The following is a 27,391-nucleotide window of genomic DNA, read 5'->3' on the forward strand; positions in this document are numbered from 1 at the left end:
TTGGACAAATGAACTTGGAAAAAACCAGATTTGGAAAGATAAAGTTTGGATTGATTTGGAAATGGGGGGTTGGACTGACCCCCCTATGCAGAGATGTTTGGACTTTCCGAGTCTGGCAATGGGCCATCAGATGTTTGGAGTTGTGGGGGCTCCCAATTTTGGAGGGAATTTGAAACATGTCTTAAAATACCACATGGAGTCTAGTCTGGACTATGGGAAAGGGGCTGATTGGTTGAAAAGGGTCAAAAACACTACCAAGCTGGAGTTCCCACGAGTGAAAGGAAAATATGAAGAAGAGCTGCGGAAGGGACATGGAAGAGACTTGAAGGCCTCGGATATAAGATCACCAGGTTAATGTGCCAGACCAATGGGATAAAAAGGACTGACAAACCCGGGACCAGGAGGAAGGGACGTTGGAAGAAGATTGGATTGTTTATTTCTTTTTTCTATCATTAGGAATGCCTTATAAAATTGATGAATGTTAGAAAAATGTTGAAATGAAATTACTTGGCTCTTGTAAAAATGTTTAAAGAATTAGGTAAAAAGGTAATGGTTATAAGAAGTTGGTAAAAATAAGATTTAAGTCTTAAGCTTTAAGGTTTTTATAAGATAAGATGAAAATAGAGTAAGGTATTGTAATGACAGAATACTATGAATTATGGAAAGGATTTGCTGTGACAACTATTAATCAAGATACAAGAAAAGGGAGGAGGAGGAGGTCATAGAAAGAAGGTAATAAAAGTGGAGAATTTGAAAATGATGGTTTTATTTTTTCTTTTTCTTTTTCTGTTTTGTCTTTTTTCTTTGTAATTTTTTTAAAAAAATTCTTTTTTCAATAAATATCATTTTTAAAAAAACAAACAGAAGGAGGAGGATTACCAGGAAGAATGGACAAAATTTAAAGACTATTTAGTTAAATATGTCAAGTTAAATTAATTGGAAAAGCTTGCAAATACCAGATAGGCTTAGGATTTAAATATGTAATGTGATAAATTAATATGTTGAAATGCCGAATGGGAAAGAAAGAAAGATGTTAAGTGATTAAGTTAATTTTATGAGAATATTGGTTTTGGAAAACCGTTAAAATGATATACACTGAAATTCAACCAAGGGGATACGAGGCAGTCGCTTAACAATGTTAATAAGATTAGCTTTAATAAGGATAGGATTTATGTTTGTTTGTCTATTTGTTTGTGTATTAAAAACTTTTGTGGAAAACTAATAAAAAAAATTGGTGAAAAAATAAATCATGACTGTAAAGAGAAAGAATCTGAATAACAATTGGGCAATGTATAAGGAATTATTGGAAGAGGAAAATAACAAACTTAAATTGAAAGAATATAAGGAAGTTTAAAAACATTTGAACAATTGGCTGCAATATTTTCAAATTAATCAGAGATTGGCAAAAGATAAACAAAAAGGATTTGAGAAAGAAATTTCAAGACTGGATGAGTATTTAATCCAATCTAAAAGTAAACATATTTCCAAATTATACGATTTGCTCCTGGAATGGGAATTAAAGGAGGAGCAAGTTAAGACAGTGATGGTAAAGTGGGCCCAGGATTTAGGGGAAAATATTATGATGAGCCAATGGGAACGGCTGTGGAAAAGAGATATCAAATTTACGGTATGCTTTAATTTAAGAGAAAATGTAATGAAAATGCAATACAGATGGTACCTGACCCCGGTCAGACTGGCAAAAATGTATAAAAACTGTAGTGATGTCTGTTGGAGATGCAACAACAGGGCAGGAACCTTTCTACATATGTGGTGGGATTGCCAAGAGATAGTGTGTAATGGCTTGGCTCTCCCACAGAAGCGAGACACTGGTAGTAATTATCTCAGGTTTATTGCTCAAACACATAAATCACTCCGTGTCTGTCTGCAGAATAATTTTTATTGATTTTTAGTGAACATATATACATTCATATATTACACATATAGGTTACATATTTAAACTAGGCTCTACCGAGCCTCAGACTTCCTTCCATTCCTTTGGTAAGTATCAAATAAATTCTGGAATCTCGTATTTTACATATCATGTATCTATCATACGCTGAAAGAGTTATTCCAACCCTACCAGTGTCTTCAAAGATTTACAATTGTTTCTTATATACATCAAATATTTACTCCAATTTTCTTGAAACTTCTGTTCGTCCTGATCTCTTAATTTTCCTGTTAGTCTAGCCAGTTCTGCATAATTCATCATTTTAACCTGCCAGTCCATTATATTAGGTATTACATCCGTTTTCCAATTCTGGGCTAGCATATTTCTGGCTGCTGTTGTGGCATATAGGAAAAGATTTTTATCTTTTTTTTCAATTTCCTTACCCACTAATCCCAGTAGGAAAGCTTCGGGTCTTTTTGGGAAGGTATATTTGAATATTTTTTTAAGTTCGTTATAAATTAATTCCCAAAAGCCCTTCACTTTACTACAGGTCCACCACATATTGTAGAGGTCGCCCTCCACCTCACCACATTTCTAACATTTCTTATTTTTTGTTCTATACATCCTTGCCAGTTTCACCGGCGTGAGAGGCCATCTATAAATCATTTTCCATAGATTCTCCTTTAAGGAGGTACAGCCCGCAAATTTCATATTTACGTTCCATAATTCTTGCCACGCTTCAAAGTCAATATTATTACCAAAATCAATGGCCCATTTAATCATGGCTTCCTTTATCTCTTCATCTTTCGTGTGCCAATCCAATAATAAATCATATGTTTTTGATAACATTTTATTTTTACCTTCTAAAATATCAATATTAAATTTAGATTTCTTATCCTCAAATCCCCATTTATTTTTGTCTTCTTTTAGCAAATCATTAACTTGATGGTACTGTAGCCACCCTGTAAATAGGTTCTCAACCTCCTCGTATGGCTTGAGTTTAATACCTTGACCTGTCTTTTTAATTAGTTCTTCATAGATGGCTCCCCCCCCCTCCATATTGACTTTTTTAATAGATAGGACTTCTATTGGTGAAATCCACCAAGGGGTTTTCCTTTCCAATAGATCTTTTTTTCTTTCCCATGCTTGAAATATCGGACCTCTAATTATATGATTTAGAAATCCCCTGTGGACTTTCACCTTCTCGTACCACAGGTACGAGTGCCACCCGTACCTGTTATCGAAAACTTTTAAAACCAAAAGGTCAGTGTTTTCTAATTTTATCCAATCTTTCACGTATGATAAACATGCTGCTTCATAGTATAAACTCAGTCCTGGCAGGGAGAAACCTCCCCCCCTTTTTTTTTATCTACCAAAATTTTCATTTTTATTCTCGGTTTTCTTCCCTGCCAGAGAAATCTTACTACAGTGGTGCCTCGCAAGACGAAATTAATTCGTTCCGCGAGTTTTTTCGTCTAGCGAATTTTTTGTCTTGCGAAGCACAGTGTCGGAAAAGTTTTGGAAAAGCTTCAAAAATCACCAAAAACCTCAAAAAAGGCTACCACACCGCGTTCTATGAGTTGCTCCTCGAAGTCAAGTCGCAACTGTATTAACAGTGTTAAGAAAAAGGAAACAAACTTGCAAAAAACGCAAGACGTTTTCGTCTTGCGAAGCAAGCCCATAGGGAAATTCGTCTTGCGAAGCAGCTCAAAAACCGCAAAACCCTTTCGTCTAGCGAGTTTTTCTTCTTGCGAGGCATTCGTCTTGCGGGGCACCACTGTATTGTTTTTTGCCATTCTTTACATTGTTTTAGCCCTTTAATTACTGGGATAGTTTGAAACAAGAATAACATTCTGGGCAAAACGTTCATTTTAATCACGGAGATTCTCCCCAGAAACGACAATTTCAATCTATCCCAAGATTCCAAATCCTTTTTAATACCTTTCCACATTGCCTCATAATTGTCTTTGTATAAATTTATGTTTTTTGCTGTGATCCATACTCCTAAATATTTAAATTTCTTAACTGCTGTAATTCCAGACCTTTGTTGTAGTTCTTTTAACTCTTCTTTAGTTATATTTTTTGTCAGCATTTTGGTTTTATTCTTGTTAAGTTTGAGACCCGCAACCTTGCCAAATTCTTCTAGTATCTGTAAAGCTTCTTGCACACTCTTCTTTGGTTCTTCTAACGTTAACACTATATCATCTGCAAATGCTTTTATTTTGAATTCTTTGCGTCCTACCTTGATCCCTTTGACTTCTGATGCTTCTCTCAGCCTTTTATTGAAAACCTCTAATACTGTTATAAATAACAGGGGAGACAGGGGACAACCCTGTCTGGTTCCTTTGGCGATATCAAAAGGTTCCAATATATTACTATTTATTATAAGTTTGGCTTTTTGGTCTTGGTATATCGCTTCAATTCCTTTTCCAAACCCTTCTCCAATTCCCATTGCTTATAAATTTTCTTTCATAAATCGCCAGGAGACATTATCGAATGCTTTTTCCGCATCAATAAATATCAATGCGGCTTGCTTGTTAATTCTATTATCTAAATATTCAATAATATCTATAACATATCTTACATTATCTTTCAATTGCCTTCCCGGTAAGAAACCTGCTTGGTCTTTATGAATTTTCCCATTTAAAATTCTTTTTAATCTTTCCGCCAATAAGTCTGCAAATAATTTGTAGTCGTTATTTAACAGTGAGATGGGTCTGTAATTTTTGACTTCTAAACCATCAGTATCTTTTTTTGGGATCAAGGTGATGTAGGCTTCCTTCCAGGTAGTAGGCATTTTCCCTTCTTTTAAGATGTTATTCATAACCTCACATAATACTGGTGCTATTTGATCACTTAGTATTTTATAATATTTAGATGAAATACCATCTGGTCCCGGAGCTTTTCCCGTTTTCATTTTCTTTATTATTTTCTGAATTTCTTGCTCTGTAATTGCCTGATTTAATTGTTCTCTTTCTTCATTCGTAATCTGTTGGAGTTGATGTTTTTTCAAATACTCTTCTATTCTGTCATCAGCCTCTTTCTCTTTTTTATATAAATCTTTGTAGTATTTCTGAAACACCCTTCTTATCTCTTTAGGATCTTCCACTAACCCAGCACTCAGCAATCTTAAAAAAAATAATAATAATAACAAACAAGAACAAAACCAAAAAAAACAAAAACACAAAATCAAAGACAGAGGAGAGGTAGAAAGGGATACAAGGCAGGGGGAAGGAAGGTACAACCTGTGGGGGGAGGGAAGGAGAAGGAACAGGAAGGGTCAGAGGGGATTCATAGGGGGGGGGGAGAACAAAGGGGAGGGAGAGGAGACATGCAAATTGAAAATAGTATGTCCTTATCTAAGTCTTTTTCTTCTTCCAATGACTCTTCCAGCAGGACCAACAATCCAAGTAGTTTAATATGTAGCAACCATTTTCTCCATGTAGGAAGCAGAAGAAATGGAGAAAGGAGCAAAATGGAGGATATCAATTCAAAGGTGCTCCGCCAGAGTTTCTCAAACCACTCCGAACGAGGTCAAAGAGCACCTCTTAATCACACCAAATTCACCCCCAAAATTCTCCGCAAAACGCCACCATCTAGCGCTTTCAGTTCTTTTCAGTCTCAGCCCAGTCTCTTCGCATTGGTTTGCTTAAACACGGCCAGAAATAAAAAATAAAGAGTCTCATTTACACTTGAACAGGCAGGCAGTAAGGAATAGAAGAAGAAAGAGTAGAAAGCCCCTTCCCGTCGCTGGCAAAAACAGAGAGGTTTCTATTTAGCTTTTTGTACAGAGAGGTTTCTATTTAGCTTTTTGTACTTGTCTTTGTCTTCCAAGCAACACTTTGCCTTGGAACAGTTTTATTTTGTATCCGAGGGCTCTCGGCAGCACCCACTTGGCGGCTACTTTCTTGCTCTTTCTCCTCTCCCAGCCTTGCGTTATACGTTGTTTCCCCTTACCGCCAATATGAATTCCTTTTCCTCCTCGCAATGCACGAATTCTGCGGATTTTTTTGCTGTATCCTTTAGCTGAATTCCTTTAACAATTACAGCTTTACTTGAGGTCTTAAATTGTTATTTGACTTGGAGGCTTGCCGCTTTCGCTTGGAGCTTGAGGCTTCGCAACACGGGGTCTGTTGCCTCCCCCTCCGTGCTGCAGCTCAATCCCTTCTTCAAACCTTCTTTTAAAGTCCGTAAATGGGAGAGCTCAAGCAGCACCGCCGGGTACTGTCCCCCGAAATAATCCTCTTGGGGTTTTGAGGGCTACATAGCCTTCATAGCGCCTCTGGAGCCCCCGTGTTGTTCGAGGTCCCCCAAAGGGTTTCCTCGCGCTCCTTTTCGCTATGGCGGCTTCACCGGAAGTCCTACCCCTTCACTCCGTGTCTGACTCCAAGTTCGCAGATGCTGAGTCTAAACTCCACCCCTTCCTCTTCCTCCAACAGGGGGAAAAGCCCTTTCACTTTCGCTCTTTTCCCCTCCTCTCACTGACCCTTTCGTGCCTTCAAGTTTTGGGGCTGGCTATTTCCGGCCTCTCTCCCTCTGCTTCTGAGCTGAAACTGCCAGTTTGTGTATCTCTGCTCTGGCCCCCCCCTTTCCTTGTCCACTATGTTCAGGGATCAGGTTACCGTAGCCATCTGCTGCCTGCTCTCTATTCTCTGTCAGGCAGCTAGGCTGGCCCTCCTCCTTCCCACATTCCAGTATTCTTATCTCTCTTTGTCTGGCCTCATTCCCAGCCTCTGTCAGCTCCGGAACGAAGCTGACATAGTGGGATTCTGGGAAGATATCTATAACAAACTGAAAAAGATGTTTAGATTTTCATTTGAAAAAAACCCAGAATCCTTTCTCCTGGGTATCATGTCAGAGGAAATAAAAAGAACGGTCAGACCAATATTTATGTATGCAACTACGGCGGCAAGGTTACTGATTGCCAAAAATTGGAAAAGCAGCAGCATCCCAACTAAAACAAACTGGTTATCTAAAATGATGGAATACTTCCATATTGCCGAACTAACAGGGAGGATAAGAGGAGATATGGTACAAAAAGTGAATAAGGAGTGGGCTATCTTTAAGGAAGACATGAAAATTAATGTGGAAAAAGTAGAATTTCTGACAGATATTGAGTGAATCCAGAAAATGATTAGAGTGAAAGGAGAGTAAAGTCAAGACAGAAGAAGAGATTAAAGAAATAATGAAATGCGTTTAAGCTAGTTGGAAAAATAAAGTAGTGTAACAAGAATGGCTGGAAGTCAAGTCACTTGGCGGGTATCTGTGGGGTAGGTGTGTGGGTATGTTGATATGTACAGTATGTTAGTTTCTGTTCTTATCACTGTGCAGCTGCGTGGAGTCACAGGACTCTGTTTACATTCCATGGCTTCCAGACTGTTGGCAGTCTCACGGGAAAGGAGACGGGATGTGATGTTAGTGGTTTCCTGTTTCCTTTGTTCCTTTGTTCAGTTGCTCTTTGCTTTCATAGAGAGAGGATGTCTTTTCTGTTCTGCATAGTTTAAAAATAAAACTCTTTACAATGTAGCCAAACCTCTCGTCTCTTCCCTGTGCTGGGAACCCTGCTGGATAGAATGTGCTTAAGGCCTTATCAAAGGCTCAGGTCATTAAACACGTCAGAGGTGATTTCTAAGCCTCAGCTCAGAGGAAGATGAGGCCTTATCGGCTTGGCCGAGCGGAGTTCTGACACAGTATTGGTAGGTATTATATAGAATAATGTAGGTATGTTTTATGTTATGAAAATAAAGTAGTGTGTTATGTGTGTGTACTGTGTAAATATATGTATGTGTTTTATATGTTAATAATGATTTAAAAAAGAAAGCGTTTATTGAATATATGGGAAATAACTGTGTACAGCTGAAAAACTGGCAGCATTAAGATAAATTCAACAGTGTAAATAAGTTATGATGGATGTAATAATGGAATACTGAATGGTATAGTTTCTTGTGCAGGGATTTATCACATGCAAAATGAACCATGGAAAGAGAAGAAGGGAAGTCATTGATATTTTAAGGATGTAAAAATGAGTATTTTATATTGTAAAACAGAAAATTTAGTAAAAATTATATACAAAAAAGAGAAAAAATGCTCAGTGCAAGAGCACCTCTGCTGGCATCTCTGCCTTTGAGGGCAGCACCAGGATATGGCACTTCCTTTCACCATTGCCTGAAAATGACGGCATGGCCCAGCTCCACATCTGTCCTCCTGAGACTGTCAAGAGCATCCGAAGAGCAGCTGGACCAGGCCCAAGGGGGGCCCCCAACTCCAGCTGCCTGGTCTCCTTCTCACAAGGGCCACCCAGATGCCTCTCAAGCAAGACAGAGCCCAGCAGAAGCCCCCCCCCCCCCCCGCAACTGGCATTATGGAGAAGCACCATAGGGGACTTCCAGGTGAGGGTATTTATTATGAGATGCAGGTTCCTTGTGCATATCAGATCAGGTTTTTGCAGTGCCCACAGGGCATTGCTAGCATAAAAATCCCAGCCCGTATTCTCCCTCACCGCCACCACCACTGCTGCCACCAGAATGATCTTTTCTGGGGAAATTCTGACAGAATGTTTTTGCTTGCTTGTTTGTTTTGCAGAGCCCTGTTGCCAATGACTCACTTGTGAATTTGTGATTGGAAGCCCCTGTCTGGAAGGTCCCACTTTGCCTCTGCTATGGGAGGGGGTTGGACTAGATGACCCTCAGGGTCCCTTCCAACTCTACAATTCTATGATTCTAAGAAGGCCGAAAAAGGCATTTCTTTCTATTGCTGTTTCTCCAATGCTGCCGCCTTCCTCCCTTGGAACTGATCTCTGGCTGCTCCTTCCTATCAATATCCATGAGGGATGATATCTCCCCTGCACACCACTGCCTCCTCTCCATGCGTGTTCAAGGGGGCTCCGAGAGGGCATCTCCTTTTGATTTCCACTTGATCCCATTTGACAGAGACTCACAGTTCCTTTGGCATCTGCAACCGCCTCTGAGGTTTGAGTGTCATCTATCAACATCACAAGCGTGAAGAGATCATCTTGGAAACTTGACCCCACCCTAGGGCTCAGCCATCACTGACTCTTCTTTGCAACACAGATCCAGAGGTGGGGATGGCAGATATGAGAGTCACAGAGAAAAATATTTATTTTGGCCCTGGATGCCTGTGGCGGGGAATCTTGAGAGCTGCTCCCCTGGGCTGAGTCAAGTTTCCTGGATATTTCGGTCTGCCCTGAAACAGATGCTCACAGCAGAAGGGTGGTGGAGAGAGAGCAGGATTGACTATGCTAGCTCTGGCAGAGTGAAGCAAGAGGCAACCTGAGAGGAGCAGGGGCTTTGTGGGCAATGAGTGGGTCAGAACCCTGGACCCCAAGGGGCAGATGGGGCTGGAGTGACCACAGCACACCCCTCCCCTAAAGGCTCCCAGGGATTCAGGGTCTCTCCCCAATTCTGCCCTGCTTCCTGATGCTGCAAGATTCTGATCTCTGACTCTCCGGCTGCAGGGTGGAAAACCCCAAATTCTGCACTTGAAATAAATTGTGCATTTGAAATAAATTGTGCACATTTGCCTGGCCAACAGCAGTTTGGGCAGGAGGTCTGACTGAATGACCTTGGAGTCCATCAGTGCTTCTGAATGCTAGTTGCTGGGCATCTCTGGCAGGGAGAGCCCTCAGGCTCTGCTTTTGGGCATCCTGGAAGGGGCACATGGCAGACCACGTGAGACAACACTGTCATAGATCTGGAGTCTGTCAGTGAATGGTAGAAATTAATAAATGGTAGCATTTGGATAATATTTGGGATATGAATGGAAAATATAAGCTGCAGAACTGTGCCAGACAAGAAATTCCAGGGTTATACTGCCTGGTCAGTATAGTTAGGTGCAGAGCCACTGAGAAACAATGGGGAGCCAGATCCTGGGCCACTGAAGGCCACTGGCAATGCAAAATGGTATCCTTCCCCCTGCTCCAAGGAGTGGACAGAGACAGGATATTTGGGAGGTTCCCAAGATGTTGGGGGGCATGATGTGACACAGGAAAAAGGTGTCCCTTTTAAAACAGAGAAGTTTGGAGAAGGCGAGCAGGTGCATGGCAAAGGTTATTGGGAAGGAGAAAGGAGGTGCCAGGAGTAGAGGCAGAGGTCATGCTGGGCAGAGCCATCTTGGCAGGCTGAGGCACAGAGATGGCATGCAGGTTGCTTTGGACTCTCATGCTGCGCTGCTGGGAGGAACAAGTCCCTCTTGAGATGTAATGATGCGAACTCTCTTCCTCCACCTAGACCTAGGTGTATATAGGTGTAAAATAAACCATACATCTTAAAACACTGAGGCTCTCAGGTATTATTCCTAGAGCCTCTGATAAGTCTTCCCTGTTAGCTGCCTAAAGATGTTGCCACCCAAAGACATTGCCTGACTCACCACGAGGAGGAAGGGATAGGCACATGGAAAGACCACTGAAGACTGATCAGTAGAACATCACAGATCATCAGCTGCCATTTCCTTAAGAGAGGCATTAAAGGATTTAAACTGTACTCATTCCAATTGCAGGGCCTCAAAAGAGTCCTGTATTGTTAGTTTTTGTCACTACCTCCCCACGTTGGGAATGGGTAATTTGTGCACCTGCTGCCTTCCTTGGATGTGGTAGCCATTCCTCAGGCTCCGTCTCCAGAATTGAACCCCGGTTCCCTGTTACCTGTGGTCACCATGGTGGGCACAGAAAGTACCATTGAAAGTTGATACCATTGAAAGTTGATAGAGTTAAATGCGCCGCCGCTGTCAAGGGGGTATGTGATGGGACGGAGGTTATCTAGAGTCATCAAAGCGGCCGGGCAAGCCAGATAAATGCACATATCCCCGGAGGTCAGCTCTCATTGGCATGTATTAGCTCTAGAATTACCACAGTTATCCAAGGAATGGTAGGAGCGACCAAAGAAACCATAATTGATTTAATGAGCCATTCGCAGTTTCACCGTAATGCCCATGTGTACTTAGACATGCATGGTTTAATCTTTGAGACAAGCATATGCTACTGGCAGGATCAACAAGGTAGCTGCAAGCAACTGACAAGTGGGTCATCATTGTGGTCAGTGTTGCTGGGCTGTGCCCTGGGGCTGGCCCCGGGGCCAGGACCCTGCAGGCAGGTGAGCCAGTGAGCACGGAGCTGCCCTGGCTCCCCACACGGAGAGTGGCCATGGAGGCCCGTGACACGCTAGACGGGAGGCTACCTCTGCCATGGAGGCAGCACGCAGCCAGGGGAGCGAGAGAAGGATGCACCCACGGAGATGAGTGGGCGCCGGGAGGACACGGACGCTGAGGGGACAGCAGGCGCTGAGCAGCCACGCGATTGTCTCCGGCTCGGTGGGCCCCTGGACCCCACCCCGACGTGGTTTTTAAACGCTTTATGTGCTTTTACCTTATCGTACCACAAATATGCATGCCAGCCAAATGCATTATTGAAGCCTTCTAGCTCCAACACTTCAGTGTTTTCAAGAAGCAGCCATTCTCTCAGCCAGCAAAAAGCAGCTGATTCATAATAAAGTTTAAGGTCTGGCAGGGCAAATCCACCTCTTTCTTTGGCATCAGTTAATATCTTAAATTTTGTTCGAGGCGTCTTGCCCTGCCAAACAAATCTGGAAATATCTTCCTGCCACTTCTTGAAACAATCCATCTTATCCAAAATTTACAATGTTTGAAACAAAAACAACATCCTTGGCAGCACATTCATTTTTATCACAGCAATTCGGCCTAACAATGATAACTCCAAATTTGTCCATACATCTAAATCCTTTTTCACTTCAATCCAACATTTTTCATAATTATCCTTAAATAAATTCACATTTTTGGCAGCCATGTTAACCCCTAAATATTTCACTTTCTTAACCAATGTTAGTCCTGTCTCCTCCTGAAACTTGTCTCTCTCATTCACAGTTAAATTTTTCTCTAAAACCTTAGTTTTCATCTTATTCAACTTAAAACCTGCTACCTGTCCGAATTCTTGAATCAGTTCCAATACCCCTTTAGTACTAGGTTCTGGCTCCTGCAAAGTCAATACTAAATCATCAGCAAATGCTTTCAGTTTGTACTGTTTAGCTCCCACTTGTATACCTTTAACCTCTTGGTCCTTTCTAATCATATTTAACAAAACCTCAAGGACCGATATAAAGAGCAATGGAGAAATTGGGCAACCTTATCGTGTCCCTTTCTCATTCTTAAACTCTTCTGTCACCACATTGTTCACAATTAATTTTGCCTTTTGTTCTGAATAAATTGCACCTATACCATTTTCAAAACCTTGACCTACCCCCATCCCCTGTAGATTCTTCTTCATAAAACTCCAAGAAATGTTGTCAAAGGCTTTCTCTGCATCCACAAATATCAAGACTGCCTTAGTGTTGATATTCACTTGTAGTTTTTCTAGAATATTAATTATATTCCTCGTGTTGTCAGACAAATGTCTGCCCGGGAGAAAGCCCGCTTGGTCTTTATGAATTTCTTCTGCTAACACCTTTTTTAATCTTTTAGCCAAAATATCTGCAAAAATTTTGTAATCCACATTAAGCAGCGATATAGGGCGGTAGTTCTTGAGCTGTGTCTTTTCAGTCTCTGTTTTCGGTATGAGTGTAATGTAAGCTTCCTTCCACAACTCTGGTGCCTTTCTCCCTTCCAATATTTCATTGCAGACTTCCTTCAATGGTTGTATTAACCATTCTTTCAAACATCTGTAATATCTTGAAGTCAAATCATCTGGTCCTGGAGATTTACCTAATTGCATATTCTGGATGGCCCCTTCCACCTCCTGATCCGTTATTTTATAATTCAACATTAGCTGTTTTTCCTGAGAGATTTTGTGTAGTTCATTTATTTTCAAAAATCGATCAATGTCCATTTCTTTCTGCTTCTCCTGTGTATAAAGTTGCTTGAAATACCTCTGAAAACACTTCCTGATCTCCACTGGGTTCTGTATATTCTTTCCTTCCACTTCCAAATTCGTAATAGCATTGAGTTTTTGTCTTTTTTTCATTTGCCAGGCCAACAATTTTCCACACTTATTTGCCGATTCAAATGTCTTTTGCCTCATCTGTTTAATCTTCCATTCTATTTCCTGATTCGTCAGCTTCGTATATTGTGCTTGGTATAACTTTATCTCTTTCAGAATCTCCTGTGACTTTGGTTTTGCTCTCTGTTTCTTCTCTCCTTCCTTTATTTTCCCCAGGATTTTATCATTTTTTTCATTCTGAGTTCTCTTCTTAATTGCGTTCTGTTGTATTAGGAATCCTCTCATAACCGCTTTGCTTGCGTCCCAAATTACTCTTTTTTCCACTGTAGTATTCATGTTTATCTCAAAATAATCTCTTAGAGTTTTTTGGGCCTTCTTAGTCACCTCTTCATTCCTGAACAAAGTATCGTTCATCCTCCATCTAAAGGAGCCAATTGGCATCAATTTCATTTCCATCTTCACAGCATTATGGTCAGAACAGGTTTTGGGGCAAATCTCCACTTTGCTGATCTTCGGAACCAATTCCCTGGTTACCCAGATTTGATCAATTCTTGTCCGTGTCATTTTAGCCTCAGAGAAGAAAGTTCCCTCTCTTCCCAGAGGGTTCTTCATTCTCCAAATGTCAACTAAGTCCATACTTTCAGTCATGTCAAAAAAGGTTTTTGGTAGTCTACCATCTTTGGTGACTACCTGTCTCTGTGCCTTGTCCATATTTATAGACACCACTCCATTCATATCTCCCATCAAGATAATATTATAGTCCATATAATCCATCAGAGTCTCTTGTAGCTTCTTTAAAAACTCCGATTTTCCTTCATTTGGTGCGTAAATACCTACAATCAGGAATTTCTCTCCTTGTGATTGAATTTCAATTGCAACAAATCTTCCTTGGTCATCTTTGAATATGAATTTCGATGATAGGCTCTCCTTTGCATAAAGGACCACTCCTCTTTTTTAACTTTATCTGATGAGATAAATTCTTGGCCCAGTCTTTTATTACTCAATATCTTCCTGTGTAGCCTTATCACATGTGTTTCTTGTAAACAAATCAAGTCCAAATGTTCTTTTTTCAATAAATGAAAGACTCTCCGCCTTTTTTCTGGAGAATTCAATCCATTCACATTCCAGCTCGAAACCTGCAACGCCATCATGTAATTACACTGATATTCCTCCAACTGAACCGGCTCTACGGAATTTGGGTCTTACCGCTACGGCGCAGCGGGGACCCTTTAAAAAAATCACAGGCGGGGGAAGCCTGTGACCGTGGGACTCAGCGGGCACCATTTGCGCCTCCCCAATTGCAAAAGGAGCTCGGCAACGGGCTCCGGAGCGGAGTGGGGGTGGCGTGGTGCTGTGAGCCAATTGCTTCTTCCGTGGAGCGAAGCCGCGAAGCTGTTACCGGAGAGCGCTGCCTTTCTCCTGGGACAATTGTTCTCTGAAAACAACTACCCGTGAGTAGGATTAAAATTGGATTTAAAAGGAAAAAACAGCTAATTCGGTACTGAGCGGGAAGGCACAACCAGGAAGTCTGCCTTCCTTTATTGTAAACAGATCAAAGCAAAGAGACTGTAATGCGGAAACATAGAAAGTCGCTTGAAAAAAGAGCTAAATCTCAACATCTGGAAAGTGGTCTCCCCTCCGGATTGCAGGAGAGGAGGGGGGAAAGATTGAGTTGAATTTACCTGCAAAAAAGAAGGGGAAAGGAAGCTAAAATCCACTGTCTAAAACCTGGGAATGGACTGCCCCTAGATAAGGAAAGCCGCACAGTGGAAAGCCTATCTTTGACAGCTAATTTTGTAAAAGAGATACAGTGTTTCTGGACTTCTCCTGGTTTGAAAGTAACTGTTTGAGTGCATTGAAACTGTTGTCTTTAAGTGAATTGGGGGACTTATAAAGACCATTTTTGTCCTTAAAAGTTGCAAGTTCTGGCTGATACTGTGTCCCCCTAGAGGAAGCTGGACATTGTTACAATAACAACTGGCTTAGAGGAAAATTCCACTTCAAAACAAACTTCTAACTGTGGGAGCGACCTTGAATTTTTATGAGACTGTTATGGCAGATGGGAAAGGGAAGATAGAGCTGTCGCAGGAAAAAAATCACTAGGTCTGGCAGAAAATACTGGATAGATGCTGCGCAGCAGCGAAGGGGTTCAACATCTGGAGCATCTGGAACATCAGGGGCCGTACTCCCACAGATTAAACCAAAAGGTTAAAGCACATAAAGCATTCAAAAATCATATTGTCAGGAAAGCATTGTTTAATGTTTGGATAAGATATAAGGATTTATTGGAAAATAAAACCCCAAGGTGGCTGTCACCAATGGAAGCAAAAGCTCTGAAAAGGCTCAATATGGAGGCCAAATGGCCGACTTATTGGGAAATTTTGGAACAAGAAGGAGACAAATTGAAATTGCAGAGCTTTGAAAAATTAAAAAACAAAGTGAGAGATTGGCTTCATTACTATCAGATAATGAAGGCATACAATTTGGATAAGAAAATTGGCTTCCAGGTGGAAAAGTCAAAATTAGAAACAGAACTGTTAGAACCCAAAACTAAGAACTTGTCAAGAATGTATAACTTGCTGTTGAAATGGAATACTCAGGATGAAACGGTCAAATCTGCTATGATTAAATGGGCACAAGACGTGGGACATAACATTATGTTTGCTGACTGGGAACAGTTGTGGACCACAGGTATGAAATTTACGGCATGTAATGCCCTAAGAGAGAATATTATGAAAATGATATACAGGTGGTACATGACCCCAGTCAAGCTTGCAAAAATCTATCATCTGCCCGATAACAAATGTTGGAAATGTAAAGAAACTGAAGGTACATTCTTTCACCTCTGGTGGACGTGCCCAAGGATTAAGGCTTTCTGGGAAATGATATATAATGAATTGATAAATGTATTTAAGTATACCTTCTTGAAGAAACCAGAGGCCTTTCTCCTGGGCATAGTCGGCCAATTGGTGTTAAAGAAGAATTCTCATTCCAAAGTATTGGAAGACACAAGATCTACCCACTTTGGAAGAATGGCAGATGAAGGTGATAGACTATATGGAATTGGCAGAAATGACTGGCAGAATCCGGGACCAGGAAGAAGAGTCGGTGGAAGAAGATTGGAAGAAATTTAAAGATTACTTACAGAAATATTGTAAAATTAATTAATGTTAGAATGATGTTGGATAGAAATCAAGTGGTTTCTAGCTGTAATGCTTTGAGAGAATATGAAAAAAAGGCTTATAAATGGGTAAAAGCTTAATGGTAAGGATTTGCTGAACTAATAAATTTAAGTGGAATACAAAAAAGGGAGGTATGAGGAGGTCCGGGGAAATAAGCTTAAGGAAAATAAGAAACGGAAAATTAATATGTTTTTAATTGTTTTTATTTTGCATTTTTCTTTTTCTTTTTCCATTTTTACTGTAATATGTTAAAAAATCTTCATAAATATCTTATATTTTAAAAAAAGATATTCCTCCAACTGCACCCAATGCTTGCTCTTCTTCTGTTGGTGGTGGTGGTGACACGTTCACTGGGAGATCCAATCCAAAGGATAATGCTGATATATCCAATATTCCCCTGTTTGGTGGTCTTCTATCCGATGCTCTTTGCTCTAGTCCTCTATCCGATGCTCTTGGCTCTTTTCCAAGTTCCTTCTGCAGATCTTCTTCGTATTTCTACAAAAACTTTAATTTATCTTCTACTGATCTTATTTTTATTTTCCTTCCTTTGAAACTGAAAGATAGACCTTGGGGAAACTCCCACCTAAAGATGATTTTATTCCTTCTCAGCAGGGCAACAATATCTCCGTAGTTAGGCCTAAGATCCAAAAGATATTTCGGGACGTCTTTTAAAATTTCCACTCTTGACTGTTGTACTTCTAGGTTCTTCTGGTAGTGCCAACCCAAGATTCTATCTCTCTCTTCTTTAGTTCGAAGGGTGATCAAACAGTCTCTTATTCTATTCTTCTCTTTTTTCCCTCCTCTTCCAAGTCTGAAGGCCCTCACAATTCTAAACTCTTCTTGACCCAAGTCCAAGCCCCAAAAGTCAGCAAATTCCTGTGTGAGAAAGTCTGTCAAGCTTTCCTTCTCCAATTCAGGTAGAGCTCTGATCCTCAAATTCGTCTGTTTTTCTTTAATTTTTTTTTAATGATATTTATTGAGACAGAAGAATGTTTTTTTAACAAAAAATACGCACACACAAAAAGACAACATTACAAAAAAGGGGGGGGGGACAAAAACATAAGAAAAAAAACCAAAAATAAAACCATCCTTTTCAAATTCTCCAATTTCCATTACCTTCTTTCCACGACCTCCTCCTCCTCCCATCTCTTGTATCTTGATTAATAATTGTCACAGCAAATCCTTTTCAAAGTTCATAATATTCTGTCATTACTTTACCTTACTCTATTATCATCCTATCTTATAAAAATCCTTGATGCTTAAAACTTAAATCCATGATTCATAGTATTTAATCATTACATTACCTTACTCTATTCTCGTTTTATCTTATGAAAATAATCTTAAAGCTTAAAACTTAAATCTTTTTTACCACCTTCTCATAACCATTACCTTTTTACCATATTCTTTAAACATTTTAACAAGAGCCAAGTACTTTCATTTCAGCATTTTCCCAACATTCATCAGACATTTCTAATAATAATAATACAGAACAGAAAATACAATAGAATAAAAGCAATCCAATCTTCTTCCAGTGTCCCCTCCCCCTGGTCCCGGTCTTGTCAGTCCTTTCTGTTTCCCTTTAGTCTGGCACATTAACCTGGTACCCTAATATCCGAGGCCTTCAAATCTCTTCCATGTCCCTTTCGCAGCTCTTCTTCATATTTTCCTTTCACTCGCGGGAACTCCGGCTTTGTAGTGTTTTTGACCCTTTTCACCAAATCAGCCCCTTTCTCATAGACCAAACTGAGCTCCAGATGATGTTTTAGAGCATATTTCAGATTCCCTCCAAAATTGGAAATCCCAACAACTCCAAACCTCTGACGACCCATTTCCAGACTCAGAAAGTCCAAACATCCCTGCATAGGGTGGCCAATCCAATCCCCCATTTCCAGTTCAGTCCAAACTTTATCTTTCCAAGTCTGGTTCTTTCCGAGTTCATTAGCCAAATCCAAAGGCTCACTTTCCTGCTGGGCCGAGAGTCCCTCCGTCCCTGGCGTCCCAGATTCAGCAGGGTCCTCCTCTTTCTGTTGTTCTGTCATGACACACTCCTGTTTTGGTTCCTGAATGGGCTCCATATAATTTTCCACTGCCTGATCAAAGGCACTAACGGCTTTATCATAAAATCCATCTTCTGGCTTAACTGGTCCAATAGGGCACTTATGTTACAGAAAGCACCCAACAGTGCTTCTGAAGGCATTGTCCTGCAAGGTCACCAAACTCTTTCCCACAGTTGTAATCAGTAAACAGCCGCATGTTCCCAGGATTTAGTTACAATTTCATAGTTCCCCTCTAGGGGGAGAAACTTCTGATTGTTCTTTTCCTTAAGCACAATAGCGACAAAGTTTCTTCTTTAAAGATATTCTGTCCATATTTGTCCTTTTTAAAAAAAGTGAAAGGAAACAATGGAATCACAATGTTTCCCTCCTTTTGACTATCTGTCAAAGCATTTATTTCTGGTCAATGAGCTTCAAACGCCAAATCTGACACCCCGCTCCAGGGTCAGGACAGTGGAAAGATACTTTGCTTTAACTTTGTTTCCGCAGGTTTAAACAACTCAGTAACAATCCCCCTTCTTTTCCTGCTTCCGAAGGGGGGTTCCGCAGTTTTGAATGGTGACAGACGATCCTTTAAAAGTGATTTTTAAGGCTCTAGTTTACTTTGTCTTTGCTTTGTAATAACTACAAGAAAACGGAAGGGTGACTTCCTGTTTACCCCTTTCCATTTCAGTACCAAATTAGGGTAAATTTTAGAGTCCAAGTTCCTTTTATTTCGCCAATACTTGTTTAAAATCCAGTTATTTAGCGTTCCAGTACTCACGGTTGGTTATTTCAATGCCAGATTGTCCCAGGAAAAAGGCAGCACTCTCCGGCAACGGCTGTGCGGCTTCGCTCCGCAGAAAAAGCAGTCGACTCACAGCACAGCGCCACTTCCCCCTCTTCACTTCGGAGCCCGTTTCTGGGTTCCTTAGTGGGTTGGGGGGGCGCTAAAGGTGCCCGCCGAGTCCCACGGTCACAGGCTTCATCCACCTGTGATTTTCAAAAGGGTCCCCGCTACGCCGCAGTGGGAAAGACCCGTTTCTTGCGGAGCTTGTCCCTCCAGTTCAGAGGGAGTCCGCCATCACCGGAGGCGCCACCCCGGAAGTCCTCGTCTGTTTTTCTTTAAGTTCAATCATAGCAAGCGTCAACTTATGTTCATCAAGTTGCCTCTGTAGGGCTGGGACTCTCTCTCTCTCCAGTTGTGTTACTTTACATTCAGCAGCAACGGCTTTCTCCCTGGCTTCCTCCGCAGTTTGCCGTATCAAAGTAGATTCCTGTATCAATTTCTGGATGGTTTCTGTATTGGTATTCACCTTTTGTCTCAGATTATTTATACTTTCTGTATTTAAGTCAATTTTAATAGTTGCAGCATCCACTTTCGCATTTGTCGCATCTGCTTTCTTATTAAGCTGTTCCAATGAATCATTTATCTTATTTAATGCAACCGCTAAGGCCTCTTCTGTCGACATTCCTCTTGGTTTTGCATGTACTGGTGCAGAAGCAGCAGCAGAAGAAGCAGGGAGGCCTGGTGTTGAGCCTCTCCTGGTTTGCTGCCAAGTCCTCCCAGACCTTAATGTTTTTTCAGCAGTTGACTGGTCTGTTTTTTCCTTTCCATTTGCCATAACACTTAAAAGATTCAAGGTCAGTCCCAGAGTCTCACAGTTTTTTTATCTTGCAGCTGGAAATTCCCCTAGCCCAGCTCTTGTAAAGCAACCAGTTTCAAAGGCTTCCACTAGGGGGAAACAGTTTCTATTTATATTAGTCAGTATTGTCCTCTTTTAAACACAGTTCAAACAATCCAGTTAGTTTCAGTTTTCAGTTACTTTTACTCCTTTTTAAAGGCAGCTGGAGACAGTAGAAACAATGTATTTCTCTTATGCTAGCTGTCAATGAACGTTCTAAACACTGTCAATGAACATTCCAAAAGACGTCAGTCATGCTAGCAGCCCGTTCCTAGGGTCAGAGCGGCGGTATTTTAACTCTCTTTGCTCTCTCCTGCAGGCATACTCAGTCCACTACTCCCCCCCCTCTTCTCCTGCCTCCAAGGGGGGGTTAATGTTCTTTACCGATGAAAATTTAGTCTTTTACAAAAGGCTTTCCAAGACTTCAGCTTGCAGCCTCATTGCTTCAGTCTATTTACAAAAGGGGAAGGCGCACCTCCTGTTTTGAACCTCCCCGTTACGATACCAAATTAAACGTTTAAAAATCCAATTCTCCCGCTTCAGCTCTACTCATGGGTAATTACTTTAAAGTCAAATTGTCCACAGGAAAAAGTCAGCGCTCTCCGACAACAGCTATGCGGCTTCGCTCTGTGGAAGAAGCAGACGATTTGAAGCACCGCGCCACTCACCTCACGTCGCTCCGGATCCCCTAAACCGGGTTTCCCCGCGAGTAGGGGAGGTGCAAAAGGTGCCCGCCGAATCCCACGTTCACAGGCTTCTCCCGCCTGTGATTTTTTGCGGGTCTCCGCCTTCGCCGTGGCGGCCAGACCCAAATTCCCACGGGGCAAATTCCTCCCGATCAGAGGAATTCTGCCATTACCGGAGGCACCAACCCGGAAGTCCCTGGTTAGTTTCTTTTTCTCCCCTGACTAATATGCTTAAATTCAGCGGGTCGCCACGTCTGATCTGAGGTCACGGTCGGATGGAACGGGGTGGGGGGACGAAGGGAGCTGATGGACGGAGGGCAGCCGCACCAATGGGAGAGATGGAGCACTCTCGAACGTACGCCATACTGAACCAACGAATGAACGAATGACCCAACTGCCCCCTGATTGCTGCGCACTGACCCCTCTCACTCTCCAGGCTTCAGAGAAAGCAACGCCTCCAACACTTATTATCACCCGATAATAAGCAACGCCTCCAACACTTATTATCACCCATTTTTTTCATTTTTGCCAACCTATCTGATGACATATACCATCTATGATGCATCTGTTAGGATATTTCTGTTCCACCTTAAAAAGGGAGCAGGCTGTTGTGTGTCACAAGCCTGCGTACTTCCTGCTCACAGGAAGTTTCTGTTTTGTATATAGCTTTTGTTTCACTCTGTTGCCTGACTTGAAGCCAGGCAGTCATGTTTTTCCTTTGTTCTGACCAACGTTGAATAAATCTGTAGAATATGCTCTCCTGGGTGAATCTTTCATTGTGGAAACTCTGCAAAAAGGGCGTGCATGAGTCCTGGAATGTGGACAGCTATTTCCGAGGCTCGTGTCGCTAATTGACTGATACCGTTTCCATGGGAGACTGGGAGACAATGTGGAGGCATGATGGCCTATGTCTCCCTGGCAGTATCCCAACAACAGGTTTCGGGCCCAGATTTACGGCACTTACAGGAGAGTAAGATTGCTGAAGACTGTGAGAGGTATGTGGGGAAAAGCAAGACTTTTCTGTTGCCGCGGCAGAGTCTTTGAAGTCCAGCAGGCAAATTAGCCTGGGAGACGAGCCAGAAGGCCTCATGATTTATGAGTTGCCAAGATAAGGAGTTTTTGAAGTGAAAAAGGCTCACGGCTCAAGTAAAACCTGGAATGGAGCTTTTACAAGCCTCAGATGGGGTTCCAAAGCTAAATGGCCACAATTATGAGACCTGGGCAAGGTGGTGTGAGGGCCTGTTGCGACAGCTTGGAGTCTGGCATACAGTGTGTGAAGCCCCTCCAGTTCCTCTGACAGATAGATGGAGGGCTGAGGATTCAAGGGCCATAGAAGTGATTGTCTTGTCCATCTCTCTGGAGGAAATTGTAACACTGGCTGGCAACACGAAAGCAGGTCAGATGTGGAATGCTTTGAAAGTAGCCCATCTGGCAGCCTTCCCAGCACAGAGTTTGACTGCGTTGGAGGTCCTGGCTGTTTCCCTGATTGAGAGTGACTGCAGGGATGCCGAGGGCACCGGTTGCAAACTGCAGGGGGAGCTGAATGTGATGTCATCCAAGGCAGCATTCCAGCCTCCAGGGGGAGCCAATGAGTCGGCAGCTGAGAGCTCTGTTTCCCATGAGAGCCAAGGTCGTCTTTGCAGAGGCCGGAAGGAGAAATGTAAACAAAAGAAGAAGCCGGCAGATGGCCAAAAGCAGGAGGGGGGGTGGAAAGCCCAGGCCAGGGGAAAATAAGGTTTTGTTTGCTGGCACTGCTTCACCAAAGGCAAATTTGATGGCCAGGAGCAGGGGGGCAAGCAGCAGCCCAAGCCGATGGAAAACAAGGTTTCGTTTGCTGGCTCTGCTTCTCCAAAAGCCAAAGGAAAATTTGTCATCGATTCAGGAGCCACAAGGCACATGTGTGCAAAGTGGCACCTGTTTATCTCCTTCACGTCTCAAGATGGGGAGATTCAACAGGCTGATGGAAAGACGTTGCGAATCACAGGAGTCGGGACAGTGAGACTGGCAAGTCTGCACATGACCATTAGTGACGTACTTTATGTTCCAGATTCTGCAGACAATTTGCTCAGCGTCCCACAGCTGACTGGGCGTGGCTTTGAGATTTCCTTCAAGAAGAGCGTCTGTGTCATCAGGAAAGGCAAAGAGGACATTTTGCATGCAAAGTTTATAGATGGCTTGTTCTGTATAACTTATGATGAGAATGGTGTTGATGTGTCTAATGTTGAATCTTGTTGTGTTGCACAAACTAACAAAGTTCTTCATGCAGGATGTATTCACGAGGAGCACCAAAAATTTGGTCACATGTCTTGGCAGGCACTCGCCAAGATGCCTGGGTTGGTTCAGGGTTTGAACATCAAGCCCTGTAAGTTTCACATGAAATGTGTATCTTGTGCAGAGGAGAAGGTGAAGGTTGCTCAAAAAGGCAAGGTGTCTAGCAGTCAGGCTTCCAAACCCTACCAGCTAGTCCATGCAGACCTGGTTGGTCCACTTGCGCCCTCTGGGTGGAGCAAGGTACCGTATTTTTCGCTCTATAGGGCGCACCGGACCATAGGGTGCACCTAGTTTTTTTTGGGGGGGGGAATAAAGGGAAAAAATTTATTCCCCCGCCCCAGCCCCAAAGAGCAAAGAAGCCAAGACAGCCAGCGGGATCCATCCCGTTGGCTGTCTTGGCATTCTCTTTAGCCACGCACAACCTCTCCAGCCGGAAGCCTGCATTCGCCCCATAGGACGCACACACATTTCCCCTTCATTTTTGAGGGGGAAAAGTGCGTCCTATAGGGCGAAAAATACGGTAAACTGAATAAGTTAAAAACTAAGGTTTTAGAGAAAAACTTAACACCGATTGAAAGAGAGAGGTTTCAGAATGAGACAGGTTTGACTGTGGTTAAGAATGTGAAATACCTGGGGATTAATATGACAGCTAAAAATGGGAACTTTTTAAAAGATAATTATGAAAAATGTTGGACGGATGTGAAAAAAGATTTAGAAATTTGGTCAAATTTGAAGCTTTCACTGTGATAAAAATGAATGTATTGCCTAGAATGCTGTTTTTGTTTCAAACATTGCAAATTGTGGACAAGATGGACTGTTTCAAGAAGTGGCAGAGAGATATCTCTAGATTTGTCTGGCAGGGCAAGAAGCCCAGAATAAAATTTAAGATATTAACTGATGCAAAGGAAAGGGGTGGATTTGCCCTGCCAGACTTTAAACTTTATTATGAATCAGCAGCCTTTTGCTGGTTGAAAGAATGGCTACTTATTGAAAACACAGATATTTTGGACTTAGAAGGTTTTAACAATGTATTTGGATGGCATGCATATCTGTGGTATGATAAGGTTAAAGCACATAAAGCATTTAAGAATCATATTGTCAGGAAAGCATTGTTTAATGTTTGGATAAGATACAAGGATTTATTGGAAAATAAAAACCCAAGGTGGTTGTCACCGATGGAAGCAAAAGCACAGAAAAAGCTCAATATGGAGGCCAAGTGGCCGAAATATTGGGAAATTTTGGAACAAGAAGGAGACAAATTGAAATTGCAGAGTTTTGAGAAATTAAAAAATAAAGTGAGAGATTGGCTTCATTATTATCAGATAATGGAGGCATACAATTTGGATAAGAAAACTGGCTTCCGGGTGGAAAAATCAAAACTAGAGACAGAACTGTTAGAACCCAAAACTAAGAATTTGTCAAGACTGTATAACTTGCTGTTGAAATGGAATACTCAGGATGAAACGGTGAAATCTGTCAGGATCAAATGGGCACAAGATGTTGGACATAATATTATGTTTGCTGACTGGGAACAGTTATGGACCACAGGTATGAAGTTTACGGCATGCAATGCCCTAAGAGAGAATATTATGAAAATGATATACAGGTGGTACATGACACCAGTCAAGCTTGCAAAAATCTATCATCTGCCCGATAACAAATGTTGGAAATGTAAAGAAACTGAAGGTACATTCTTTCACCTTTGGTGGACGTGCCCAAGGATTAAGGCTTTCTGGGAAATGATATATAATGAACTGAAAAAGGTATTTAAATATACCTTCTTGAAGAAACCAGAGGCCTTTCTCCTAGGTATAGTCGGCCAATTGGTGCCAAAGAAGGACAGAACTTTTTTTATGTATGCTACAACAGCAGCAAGAATACTCATTGCAAAGTATTGGAAGACACAAGATTTACCCACTTTGGAAGAATGGCAGATGAAGCTGATGGACTATATGGAACTAGCAGAAATGACCGGCAGAATCCGAGACCAGGGAGAAGGGTCGGTGGAAGAAGATTGGAAGAAATTTAAAGATTACTTACAGAAATATTGTAAAATTAATGAATGTTAGAATGATATTGGATAGAAATTAAGTGGTTTCCAGCTGTAATGCTTTAAGGGAATAAGAAAAAAGGGTTATAAATAGGTGAAAATTTAATGCTATGATTTTTAAGATTAAGATTAGGATAATTAAAGAGGGTAAGGATTTGCTGAATCAACAGATGGAAGTGGGATACAAAAAAGGGAGGTATGAGGAGGTTCTGGAAACAAGCTAAAGGAAAACAAGTAATGGAAAATCTGTGTGTTCTTTTAACTATTTTTATTTTGTATTTTTTTTTGTTTATATCTTTTTTGTTGTTATACTTTAAAAAATCTTAATAAACATCTTATAAAAAAAAGTTCTTTGCTATCTCTAAAGTGTTTATTTACAGCAGTAAATCATCTGTACACCATCGGAACTTTCCGGCATCTTTCCTGTGCTGAAAGCACACAGAGACTGTCTGCAGCGCCTGTCTGCAGCCTCTCTCTGCTTAAAACTGAAACCAACTCAAAGACAAAGACTGTGGAGCACGGCCCTGCGTAAAGGCCCCTCTCAGATACAAGACACCAAGGAGTTTAACCCTATAACCACCAAACTCCACACCCCCTCTTGCCCTGCATCTGGGGGAAACAAGCAACAATGCTCACCCCAAACACAGACCTTCACAAACTCCTCATGTCTCTGGAAGGTTAACGGTTTCATGAAACCATCAGCGAGGTTCTTGTTCTTTTGTTTTTTTAAAAGATATTTATTAAAAGTTTTTAAGATATAACAAGAAAAAAGAAAAATAAACATACAAAATAAAAACCAGTTAAAAACACACATTAATTTTCAATAACATAACTTCCATACACTTATTTCCTCGGACCTCCTCATACCTCCCTTCTTTGTATTCCAGTTCGATTTGTTAGTTCAGCAAATCCTTACCATTAAACTTTTACCCATTTGTAAAACCTCTTTTTTTTCATATCTCTTAAAACATTACAGCTGGAAACCGCTTAGTTTCTATCCAACATCCTTCTAACATTCATTAATTTTACAATGTTTCTGTAAGTAGTCTTTGAATTTCTTCCAGTCTTCTTTCACCGACTCTTCTCCCTGATCTCGAATTCTGCCACATCAGCGAGGTTCTTGGTTGAGGGACAGTATTTCAGCACAACTAACCCCTCACGAACACTCTGACACACATTCTGAAAACGTATGTCTAGATGTTTGGTCCTGGCCTTGAATTGCCCCGTCTTGGCCAGTTTGAGACATGGTTGATTGTCTTCGTGAACAACGATGGGCAGACAATTTTCTCCACAGAGCTCTTGGACCAAACACGCATAGAACTCCAGCTCTTTGCAAACCTCAGATAGCGCGCTGAACTCCGCTTCAGTAGACGAAAGCGCTATGAGACTTTGCTTTCGGGACCTCCACCCAACTACTGAGTTCCCAAACTTCACCACTAGGCCTGACACTGATTTGTGATCCTGAAGGTTAGCTCAATCTGAATCCACCCACGCGGTCAGCTTGACGTCACCCTCAGCTGACAACTTGAGGCAAAAGTCTTTGGTATCCTGGAGATACCTCAACACTTTCTTGATGCCATTCCAGGCCTGTACACTTGGACTTGAAGCCTCTCTGCTGAGCAGATTAACAGCAAACGCTATATCTGGTCTGCTCCACTGGGACAGATACAGCAAACTACCCAGAGCTGACTGAAAGAGTTCAGTATTTCCGAACACAGCGTGTTCTACTTGCTGACATTCTTTCATGTAACCAGCCTCCATGGGTGTTCTGACACCTACACACTCAGACATCCTAAACTTCTCAAGCAACTGCTCAATCTTACCTTTCTGGCTGAGCAAAAAGCTTCCATCTCTTGTTCTGGTTATCCCTACGCCTAGATACGACCTGACATCTCCAAGTTGCTTGAGCTTGAACCGCTTTCCAAGCTCATTTGCAAACTTCTCTACCTGTTTACCTGTCTGTGCAAGGAATAAGATATCATCAACAAAGATCTGGACAGTTTCCTGTGTCTCACCTGACCCTTTAAGGTAAAGACAGCTGTCAGCAACACGTCTCCTGAAACCTAGCTCTTCTAAGGCTTCATTCAGACACATGTTCCAGTTCCTGGCAGATTGACACAAACCATAAATAGATTTAAAATAAAAAAATTCCTTCCAGTAGCACCTTAAAGACCAACTAAGTTAGTTCTTGGTATGAGCTTTCGTGTGCATGCACACTTCTTCAGATACACGGTAAATAGATAGATTTGTAAAATAAAATAAAATAAAATAGATTTGTGCAACCGCCACACGATGCCTTGCCCATTGACCTCAAAACCTGGAGGAGGAAGCATGTAGAACTCCTCCTGGAGATCTGAGTTCAAGTAGGCAACATCCACATCAAAGTGGTTCACCTTCCAACCTCTCTGTGCAGCAACAGCTAGAAGCACACTGTCAGGGTTACTTCCAGATCCTAGCTCACAGAGGATCACGCTAGCCAGCGATCGTTAAATAAAAGTCTTTATTGAGTTACAGTCTCCATTCTCGAGCTGCTGCGTGCAACCCTACGTCTTATGCTTAGATCGGCGAAGCTCCGTCTGAGTCTCCGCCCCTTGCGCACCAACTTAATATCCTAGCCCTGCTCCACCTTTTCC

The 27,391-nt window shown here is 41.8% G+C and overlaps 1 protein-coding gene across 1 annotated transcript in view; it reads right to left on the reverse strand.

The window, feature by feature from the left end:
• Positions 1–25,464, reverse strand: part of LOC309523255 (uncharacterized protein) — a gene marked incomplete at its 3' end in the record, with an annotated part of 579,053 nt that extends 553,589 nt beyond the window's left edge. The window contains exon 1 of the mRNA XM_082207041.1: positions 25,336–25,464. The remainder of the gene's footprint in view (positions 1–25,335) is intronic.
• Positions 25,465–27,391: the final 1,927 nt, after the last annotated feature.

The sequence above is a fragment of the Podarcis vaucheri genome (assembly GCF_965113315.1).
Source record: "Podarcis vaucheri genome assembly, chromosome: W".
Taxonomy (NCBI): Eukaryota; Metazoa; Chordata; class Lepidosauria; order Squamata; family Lacertidae; genus Podarcis; species Podarcis vaucheri.